The sequence below is a fragment of the Catharus ustulatus genome, chromosome 5, assembly GCF_009819885.2.
Source record: "Catharus ustulatus isolate bCatUst1 chromosome 5, bCatUst1.pri.v2, whole genome shotgun sequence".
Classification (NCBI taxonomy): Eukaryota; Metazoa; Chordata; class Aves; order Passeriformes; family Turdidae; genus Catharus; species Catharus ustulatus.
Window position 1 is genome coordinate 67,750,718 of NC_046225.1, and position 10,195 is coordinate 67,760,912.

Sequence of the window (10,195 nt, forward strand, 5' to 3'; positions counted from 1 at the left end):
AATAAATACTGACCTGGATATATAAAAAATATAATATATTAAATACATTAAAATAAATGTATTAAAGAAATGTTGGGAAAGTACACTGTCATCTGATGGGGGAAAATAGCACATAAGAAAAGAGTTTTAAACCCCCACCTACGTGCCTTTGTGCAGGTATTCTGATATCCTATTTAAAAAAAAAAAAAAGAAGACATAAGACCGTTCCAGGAAACATGTAAAGAATATTAAAAGAAATTTAGATGTCAAAGTTAGTAACCAGTCACTCAAGCTCAACCAGGAAAAAAAAGTCAAAACTAAAAATAAAGCACTGAGACTCTCTCATGGGCTTAAAAAAAAAACGTAGGCTCATTTTCTGTGCTGAATTTGGAGCTGAATAAGGACTCAGTGGAAATAACAGAATCTGTGGCACATCTTTGCACCGCAGTGACATCAACACCTCGGTGGATGAGACGCTCCAGTGCCCAGCACTCGCAGCTTGATGTGCATCACTTAACCCGTGGGCCCAGGCCAACAGACTCATGAAACCATGAGAACTCTTGGTCACAGTCCTTTCCAAAGTAATTTTCCAAAGTAATTTTCTTTGCTAAAAGATCAAACGAGCACTTCAGTCATTCATATGGCCATGCTGCATCAGTAATACCTATGGGAAGCAACTGTGTCTGATCTAAATAAGATTTAATTTCTCTGCCTCATTGTAAGGACAATGAGACATTCATGGTTCCTACTCTTGAAAGTGGTTGTTGTAAGAACTAATTGATGTGTGCTATATAATTCTGCTAAGACTGAGAAAATTGCCTAATAAAACTGAATTCTTGAGTGGCTTATGACTATGGTTTACTCAGGATTTTCACTAAATAATAACAAAAACTACAGAATATGTTGGATACTAAACCAGGTTTTAAGGAAGGACAGGGTCTACAAAATACAGCATTGAGTATGGACAGTGTTTGTGAAAAATGTACAGAGGCACAGCTTTCCAGCTGGACCCAGAAACTGGAGCAATTGAGAGTGTATCAGGAATTTTTACTTTCTGTCTATTACAGAGAAAACTAAACTGATACATCCATTAATATTAAATGTATTGATGAGGAAAAAAAATTATATGTTTTGTTACTGTGATAAAAAATGTTCTAGTCCTAGGCAGCTTCTACATCCTCCAAATGACTCTAAGGAGAAGGGTTGTGCACAGTCCATAGAATATTCTTTACTATAAATTTCACAGAGGTAATTCCAGAGCCTCAGACACAAAATGCTTGGGCAATTCTGACATGTGAGAGTGTTCTCAGGCAAAAAAGCAATAGAAGTTCAGCATAGGGAAAAATTTGGTAAATTTTGTCCTCTAGAGTTACCGGAGTTTCTTGAGTCCTACCTAAGCAAAAAGGTCCAGAGAAGCTGATTTTAGCCATGGGATGGATGGGGTTGGTGTCTCCCTCCTGCCCCTAGGCTGATCTGTGATCTGAGAAATGCTCAGAGTCTTGGGTGCTTCCTTCCCCTTTAGGGTGGGTTGTCACCCTAATACACAGATTTGGTAGCTCTGACTCCAAAAACTGGAAATAACTTTCAGCAGCAATCCCACCCTAATATGTTCAAGCATCAGGTTCTTGAACTCAATGCATTTGGTTGACCTTTAACTGAAAACCCAACATGGGTGACCTGTAATTCTTTAGTAGGTATTAATACTAGTAGTGTAGTCAACCCCAAAGAACCTAATTTTTAAACTCAGACATAATTATTCTAGATGCTGTACAATGAAAAATATTGGTTCCTGTGTTGAAGAGTTTCATGTGCAAGTGCAACATGGAACACAGAATAAAGAAAGGAAATATGAGAAAATAAACAGGTAATTGGTGTGACAGCATCAGCAGGCCAGCATAGGGACTGGTCTGCTTCTGGGGGGAGGCACCACAGGAAAAGAATGTTAATGACAAACCAGCAGCAAGATGATGATGAATCTTGGCAAGTAATTACAAGATGGAAAAAGGGTAGACCAGACAAAAGCCACTCAGAAATCTAATGAGTAGGCAAAGGAAGCATCACAGGTCACTTGAAAGCAAGAATCAGTTACTAATTTTTCCCTGCCTTGAACTTGTGTGACTTCAGACCAAGCACACTGGTCAGGATTTCCAGAAGCAGCTTCAGGAGCTCATTCTTTGGATGTCTAGTTTGAGATTCTTTAGAAGCACCCGACTTTCAAAGAGCACATATCTCACCTGCTTTGGAAAATCAGCTCTGTGCCTTATGTTGGACACCAACAGACTCAGCTATTCAGCCCCAAATCTCAAGTCACTTCTGATGCTCTTGGCTTATGTAACACATCCCTGTTCTTATCCCTTCAATGGAAACAAAAATGCTTACCTGAGCTGATTGTCTCACCAGTTACTGTGTCCATGTGTGATGGATGAAAGGACACCAAAAGTGAACAATTATAAACATGTATTAACCACTGACTGGAAAGGGCTGGTGTACACCTCTGAACAGTTGCACTGGAAAGGTGAGTGATATATGATATATAGAGGCAAATAAGGCCAGCTAGAATATTAAGCATAAATGAAAGTAAGCCCAAAGACTACATGTACTGAACTTTCCAGCTATATCCGAGGTTTTGGATCTGTTTATTCCATAAAGTAAAGCACATTAGTTCCCAGGGGATCAGAGAAGAATAGAACTGCAATTTTGCAGTCACATGAGGATACCAGTACAGGTGAGAGAAGAGTCACATTTTACAGATCGCTCCATTCTAGGGAATCAGTGCCACGTGAATAGCAAAGAAACTTCCTTCTATGATATTTCTCCATCCTGATTTTAAAATAAGCACTAGAGAAGACTGCTGTACATTAACTATGTTTCTCATATGAGTAATAAAGAAATAATCATACACATTTACAACATCACCAAAGCAATTGAAGCTAAATTATAAGCAAAGTCTATTTTATTAATGACTATGACTCAGAACAATTCCATAATCTCTTCTGCTTACAAAGCCCAACAAATGAGTGCCTTATACTCTGATTTCATGACACCCCACCTGGATGACTGTGTTCAGCTCTGGGGGCCCCAAAATAAGAAGGACATGGAGCCTACAGCTGGAATTTTGGTCATGGAGCTTTGTGTGGTGGAGCACACCCAGAGGAGGGCTATGAAGATGCTCTGGGGGCTGGAGCACCTCTCCTATGGAGAGAAGCTGAGAGGATTGGAGTTATTCAGCCTGGAAAAGGCTCTGGGGAAAACTTACATCACCTTCCAGTACCTAAAGGGGACCTATAAGAGAGCTGGAGAGGGACTTTTGGCAAGGACATCAAAAGGGGATAGTAATTAGGGGATATGACTGTTCTTGGAAATAGTGTAGATTTAGAATAAATATAAATTTAGGGAAGAAATTCTTCACAGTGAGGATGGTGAGGCACTGGAACAGGCTGCTCAGAGAAGTTGTGGCTGTGGAAGTGTTCAAGGCCAGGTTGGATGGGACTTTGAGCAACCTGGTCTACAAGAAATTGTCTCTGTCCATGGCAAAGGTTTGGAACTAAATTACCCTTAAAATCCCTTCCAACTCAAACCATTGTAGGATTCTACGATCTCATTACATAAAAGAGATTATTGCCACCCCCCATGCTCCCTGTGACATGACTCAGTACCTTGCTTTACAAGATCAAGCAACTCTTGGGTCGGAAGAATTGTTTCACCTTGTTGAGCTCCACACGGTATTTTCCTACAAAATTTGACATGATTTATAAAACATGCACTTTCATTTCAGTAAATGCTTGCACTTCTTTGCTGGCACAGATTCTTATCTTTTTACAAACATTGGAGAATGTATTTTCACATGAGCAATGATTGCAGGAAAACATTGGTACAAAGAGGAAAGAAGAATTAAAAAATTGGTGAACTGCACTCCATGAACTTGTTGCTTTTCTGTCTCAGGAAGTTCCTCAGCTTGCACCTCGGGTGACATTTACTTGAATTGTCTTAGAGTGAGGAGATGATGCATCAAATAGATGATTGGCTCACATAGCAACAGTGATTCAGTAAAAGGTCAGCTTTATACCATACATAGGCAACATACAGGCTTCATCCTACTCTTAATGAAGTCAACATCAAAAGTCCCATGAACTTCAAAGTACCAGGGAGGAGGCTCTTACTCCAGGATGTTTGGCAATGTCTCATGAGATATCCAGACAACAGCTCACCCACTGAAAGACATCTCTGCCATAGTCATTAATAATATAGACTGCTTATAATGCAATTTTGCTGCAAACCTATAGCTGTTGACATTTTGGCCATGGAGCTGTACGTGGTGGAACATAACAGGAGATCCAAAAGGCCCTGGAATTCCACAGAAGGAGCAACAAAATGCCAAAGCAATGAAGTAATTTAATAAATAATAATAATAAATTATCTACTCACTTCATTTCATAGTAGCACATTAAAAAAAAAGGGACTAGAAGATTTGGAAAGAACACTGTGTAACATGAATCTTTAATTTCTTTAGCTATTTTTATCTTTCTGCTGCTTGTGTAACATATTGCATGAATCTGTGCGCAGATTCTGCTTGCATCCCTCAGGCTGAATTGACTTGATCATTATCTACAAGAGGAGACGTCTGTGTACAGATTATTAAGTCTGACTGCAGGGTCTGAAATTGTTAATTAAGATACAGATGAGATAAAAGAAAACACCAGCAATTACATCACCGTCTCCAGCGATGGCTCAGCTCTCAGTGACAGCACTTGGGGTAGGGTTAGGAAGGTTATCAAAGGGTTAGGAAGAATGTAGGATGAAACCAAGATTAGGGCGACCCTTACCAGTTGTGCCATCAAACCAAGCTCGGGGGGCAGGTTTCCGTGGCTGGGTTAAGGCAGGGTGAGCAGGCTCAGCGGATCCCAGGGCGATTCTCGAGGCAATGGCACCACCTGCAGACCGCGCTGTCTCCTGTGCCATGGAGACACAGCTCCTTTCCTCTTCCTTCCTGGATCACACTCCCCCCACGCTTTGCTCCTCTCACTCAGCTGGTTCCCAGCCCTTCCCACCTGGTCCCCGCCCCTCTCCACGCTGTTCATCACTTCGGGATGACATTTCCTTCCTCCTGCCCCAGCTGTGCCCTGCGCTGCCCCAGGGGCAGCTGGAGGTGGGGAAAGCACAGGGTACCAGCTCATTGTTCCCCTGTGCTTTCTTCACTTTGTGCTTCTCAGGGCTTCCAAAGGGTTAGAGCACTCCATTCCGGGAAACACCACTTTAATTAACCTAATTAAAAATTAGTATTGTTTGCTGAACCAATAAATAGCAAATCGATGATTGATTGATTGATTGATTGATTGATTGACAGCTTTAAACTAGTGAGTGATAATTAGATTGTTAGCTTAAATAACTGCACTGAATAATTTCAACCCATCAGCTCAGTGTAAAACCTTTCTGTATACAACATGAAAAACCAATTTTCCACTCTAGGACACTGGAAGAGGAGATCAAGCCTTGCTTCACCCAACTGGCTCCCATATACTCCAGCTACCCTTGCCTAGAGTATTTATTTACCATTACCTCCTTTAAGGAATGTAAATGCTACTCTTTCTTTCCTTTTGGAAAGGTGTCTACCACAAGGTTTATTGTGAGCAGGATCATACATTGTATTTGAGTATCTGAGAGGGGTGAGCTAAGAGGAGCACATGGACGTGAGTGAAATTTTTCTCCCTTTTTTTGAGAACAACAGTCTTGGAGATTTCTTGATGTAAGAAGTAAAACTGTTACCAAAAAACTGTTCTGATATCTTTCCTACACACCCCAGTTGCTGCTCTATTTGCTCTCTTATCCTGGCCAGACCAGGGCTGGGCTTAGCTTCCCTCTTCTTCCTCCAGCCCACAGACATTTCTTCTAACTTTCCTTTAGGAAGAACTGAGCAGTGAATGATATTTCTTGGTTTTCTGATGATTCCAACAAACATCCACACTTTAAAATGAGAGAAGACCTCTATATAGAAAAGTTCTGTAAGGAAAAAAGAAGATGTGGTCTGGCTGTTTCTATTGTGTCATTAACATTAAAATAAAACAGGATGAGGTGGAACAATCACCAGCATCTAGACTTGTTGCCTGAGAAGCCATTACCAGTTACCAGAAGAAAGAAATTCCTTGGAAACAACAACTTTAGAAGCCAGAAGGAAGTTGCACAACTCTCAGTGGTGAAGCAGCAGTTTTCATAACACAGCAACAGGCTAAAGATGTGTCCTGAGTCCTGAGTAATAACAGCTCATCAAGATGTGGCTGAAACCCTTGTTATTGCAGCCCCTGGTAACCAGTCAAGCCCTCCAGGCTGCAGACAGTCGAACCACATAGCTGCTAGGAATGCCATCACAGGGTATTTTTTCTTTTTATAATCCTTAAAAATCCTTAAAAGGGATTAAGAACCCCATGAGGAGGGTAATTACTATTTTCTCCTCTTGACAGACCAGGAAAATGAGATCTGGAAACTTTAACTGATGTATGCAAAATGCTCCATGTTATAATTAAGAGATCAGAGCTCCTTCCTTTGGGGTCAAGCTGCTAAATTACTTTATGATAATATATTATGTAAATTGGATTCCTTTCAAAGAAGGTTTAGAATGAGTCTTGACTTCTAAATTTCCCTTCTGGTTCTGTCACTTATTTATTTAACAAAATGCAAAAGGCATATGTAAACCAAGCCACACCTGTTTCACACTTGCAACCTTTAATCTGCTGATGACTAGGAAGCTTTCTGATGCTTACAATGAAAATATTTGGCAGCAAATATCACTGCCATTATATATACTTTTGTATTTATACAGAAGTATGAACAAGAATTGGGAAGTTTACTCAGGAGTGACAAAGCAGAAGGAAATGGACAAGGGACTTTACAGAATTTTTCACTCTATTGAGACGTGGGAAATGTGGGAGACGCATTTCTGATTTTGCCTGGAAACAAAGCACATTCTACTGCCTACAGCTATTGCACTACAAGATTTGAAGTAACATTGCTGAACATTCTGTTCTATGAACAGCAAGAGTTTTGGTTACTATATGCAGGGGAAAAGATTTGTGCTGCTCTTAAACCCTATTACACTCATATGATAATGTGGAATTTCTATTCTCTTTTCTTCTGCATAAAGTCTAGTATTGCTGTCTCCTCTAAAACCATGAAAAATACCTGCCCTTCTGTAGTATGATTTTAAAAAAATCTTTATTAGAAGAACAAAATTAATTTTGAGCCAGCATGTTCAGGACAGCTGTGAGATAAATTGCTGTCAGATGGTTCCAATTCTGAATGCATGATCCAGAGATCACAGACATACAGGAATTCTGTACCACCCGTTTTTTAAATCCACCATGCAGTTAATAAGGTTGATGCAGTCTATCAGCACCTGTACATGTTATCTTTTGATGCAGTGAAAAATGTACAGTCCATAATTTTCATGGTCTAGAGCTCAAGTACATTCATGCATCCTGTGATCTGAGAACTTCTACAGGAACTCCAGGCTCTGTGCACTTACATCCCTGTCAGCCTGGGGAAGATTGATAAAACAATCCACGGACAGCCACACTCCCAAAGGGAAAAGCATTCCTCAGGCAGGCCTTGGAAGAGCTGTGCCTCACCAGAGATGAGGTGACACTTGTGACTTACTGGGACAAGCACAGTGTGTGGGCTTGTTGCAAATCTGACATGCAGAATCACATTAGCAGATGCTGAGATGAATCCCAGGATTTTAGATGATTACTGTAGAAGTAAATATTGGCTAACACAGGGCTGTGTGCCCATGACTCTTTGAACTGTGGCATTTCAGTGTTTCCACAGACAAAGACACAGAGAAGGACCTGCATGGAACTCTGTACTGGGGTGATTACTTCTCACCAGCCACACAAGACAAGGATGAAGGGACACTGTGTTCTAAGAAGTGGGCACCATAAATAACTGCAGGGTTTGTGGTAATGACTCCTGTGGCCACAGTCAGGGTGGGAAGCACTGTACTGATGATTATGACTCATCAGGAACTGAAAATTTTTCATGTGAGTTGGCTTAATGATAATGTAAAAGTAAATATTCTGAAGACTGTGAAAGGCAGCAAAAAGACTTTTGATGTAAGGTGTGAACCTCTGACTGTGATCAGCATTTTAAGAAGGAATTCAAGGTGCTACAAACAATGAATTATTCTTAGCAGAATAAAGCATGTAATGTCTTCTTGTAAGTTTTTTTCTGCCCTGTACATAATCTGCAATTAAAATGTAAGGACCAAGGGCCTTCCAATATTTATGGGCTAATTTTCTATTGAAAGAGCCTCTAAATGTAGTTGCATTCCCCTCTTTTAGGATAAAAGACATGAGCAGCTTTTGTTGGAAACACCTGGTGCTGCATGTCCTACTCTTGCCAGAAGTTTGACCCTGCCTCATTTAGCAGGACATCAGTATCCTTCACCAGCAGAGTGTAGCAGGTCACCACTCCTCAGCAACAATGCAGAGTTATGAGTCTTATCCTGAATTTACCCTGAGAGCTCCTTGGCCAAGAAGCTCCAGCAGGGACTGAGCTCCTGTCTCTGACAGAACATGTGGCACAGCTGTCTGTGTGTCTGGGACTGTGGCTGTGCATGGTTACACGTCACTTAAAAGCAGAAGCTACAGATGATACAGGAAAATCCAGTGACCATTAGCCCCTTCCTTCATCATACAAAATAAAACCTGCAAATAAGCAATAAAAAAGTTTGTCTTTAACTGGGGCCTGTCATTTGTAAGGCAGAGAAATCAGCCCTAGGGCTGGTGTGGGTATAGTGGTGTAAAACTACCACCTAAACCAGGGGTAAAGGTGGCAATATTTCAGAAATTCAGATAACATTGTATCAGCAACAGCATTTTTTGGCTCCTGTGATTATCACTTGCTTCCACCTGGGCCTTATCAGTGTGCTGGGAAAACTGTATTTGTGAAGCATTCCCAAGGGAGGTAAGAGAATAATGGGAATTTCAATCACAGCAGATCTCAGCAACTCACCTGTATCAGCCAGCACAACGGGACTCTTAACAGTGAATTCATTATTTATTATTTCAGCAAGAATATTGTAAATATTTAGATTTAACAAAACAGGCTATCATCCAGGCAAAAAAAAAAAAAAAAAACCCTCCTAAAGAGCTAATAAATTAATGACACTAGTAAAAATCCTATTACAAAATATCATCGGCGATGAACACTGAAGAAGCCCAGAGGGTTAGGGGCACATGTTGGTTTAAGGATTTTTACTCTCACACCCCTGCCATCGCAGGGCTCTGTCACCTGCTCCCGGCTCGTCACTAGAGGGCAACCAAGGCTCCCGGAGCAGAGGTTCCCTGCAAAGCCCCGGACCGGCTCCTGCTCCCTGTCAGTGCGAGCCAGGACGGTCCGGGATGGTTCCAGCCCCAAATCCGAGCGATGGGGCAGGCACAGCCCGGGGAGCGGCGCTTTGGGGCGGAGCGAGCGCAGCATCCCCTCCATGCCCAGCCACACCAGCAGCAGTTTGTAGTCTGAATTTACGTGTTAGCTTGTTAGAAAAACCCTATATAAGATTGTGTATTGGGAGAAGTTGGTGCTCTTTGCCTTTTGTTTTTTGCCTTTTGCCATTGCTTTTGCCATCGCTGTGCCGTGCCTGCCGGCGTCCCCAACACCCCAGAAGGAGATCGGAGCTCCTGCAGCAGCACCGGCCCCTCCAGGATCCCCAGGGACAGCCCCTGCCTTGGTTCGGGACTTTATGCCAAACTTAGCATGGACTTTAATGTCTATAACTGTGCCTTAGAGGACTAACGCGTTTTTACCATAAATAACCTTTTTAGCAACTACTAGCAGCTTTAATCATTTAGAGATAACCCAGCACGAGGGGTGCGTGGAGAACACCGAAGAGAATAACCCCACAGCCCTCTGTGTACAGACACCAACCAAAGCCTGTCCCTTCGCCTTTCAGCCCTCCTGCAGCCCTGGCAAGGCTTGTGCACAGCAGTGGGACGATGTGACTGGGACACGTTGTGTTTTGCTGGAACAGGGCAGTGGAGTCCCACTGTAAATCCTGTGTTGCTGGATGTGATACACACAGCTGGGAAGGAGAGCTGTGCCCTGTAAGAGCGGGGACAATGGCACTGATCAGATGTCCCGTGATTTACAGCCCCGTGCTCACACACAGCGCTGCTGGGACCTGCGACTGCTGTCCAGGCTTGGCTGGCACCTGGAGTGGCAGGGG

The 10,195-nt window shown here is 42.1% G+C and overlaps 1 protein-coding gene across 1 annotated transcript in view; it reads right to left on the reverse strand.

Moving 5' to 3' along the window:
- The window catches only part of SH3BP2 (SH3 domain binding protein 2), a 61,438-nt gene extending 56,614 nt beyond the window's left edge, over nucleotides 1-4,824 (reverse strand). Inside the window, exon 1 of the mRNA XM_033061265.1 lies at nucleotides 4,803-4,824. The gene's annotated coding sequence lies outside the window, so the exon portion shown is untranslated. The remainder of the gene's footprint in view (nucleotides 1-4,802) is intronic.
- Between the last annotated feature and the right edge of the window lie 5,371 nt (nucleotides 4,825-10,195).